This window comes from Mus caroli, chromosome 19 (genome assembly GCF_900094665.2).
Source record: "Mus caroli chromosome 19, CAROLI_EIJ_v1.1, whole genome shotgun sequence".
Classification (NCBI taxonomy): Eukaryota; Metazoa; Chordata; class Mammalia; order Rodentia; family Muridae; genus Mus; species Mus caroli.
In genome coordinates, this window is record NC_034588.1 from 17,931,776 (window position 1) to 17,932,714 (window position 939).

Consider the following 939-nt stretch of genomic DNA (forward strand, 5'->3'; position numbering starts at 1 on the left):
TTGTTATATCTCCCTTTTCATTTCTGATTTTGTTAATTTGGATACTCTCTCTGTACCCTCTGGTTATTCTGGCTAAAGGTTTATCTATCTTGTTGATTTTCTCAAAGAACCAGCTCCTGGTTTTGTTGATTCTTTGTATAATTCTTTTTGTTTTTACTGGTTGATTTCAGCCCTGAGTTTGATTATTTCCTGCTGTCTACTCCTCTTGGGTGAATTTGCTTCTTTTGTTCAAGAGCTTTTAGGTGTGTTGTCAAGCTGTTCCTGCATGTTCTCCCCACTTTCTTTTTGGAAGTACTCTGAGCTCTGAGTTTTCATCTTAGCACTGCTTTCATTGTGACCCATAAGTTTGGGTATGTTGTGCCTTCATTTTCACTAAATTCTAAAAAGTCTTTAATTTCTTTATTTCTTCCTTGACCAAGTTATCATTGAGTAGAGTTATATACATCATTGTTCAACTTCCATGTGTATGTGGGCTTTCTATTGTTTTTGTTGTTATTGAAGACCTGCCTTAGTCCATGGTGATCTGATAGGATGCAAGGGATTACTTCAATCTCCTTGTTTCTTTTGAGTCCTGTTTTGTGATCGATTATATGGTCAATTTTGGAAAGGTGCCATGAGGTCTTGAGAAGCAGGTATATTCTTTTGTTTTAGGATGAAGTGTTATATACATACCTGTTAAGTCCATTTAGATCATAACTTCTGTAAGTTTCACTGTGTCTCTGTTTAGTTTGTGTTTTCAGGATCTGTCCATTGATGAGAGTGGTGTGTTGAAGTCTCCCACTATTATTGTTTCAGGTGCACAATTGTGTACTTTGAGCTTTAGTAAAGTTTCTTTTATGAATGTGAATGCCCTTGCATTTAGAGCATAGATGTTCAGAATTGAGAGTTCATCTTGGTAGATTTTTTTCTTTGATCATTATGAAGTGTCTTTTTTTTTTT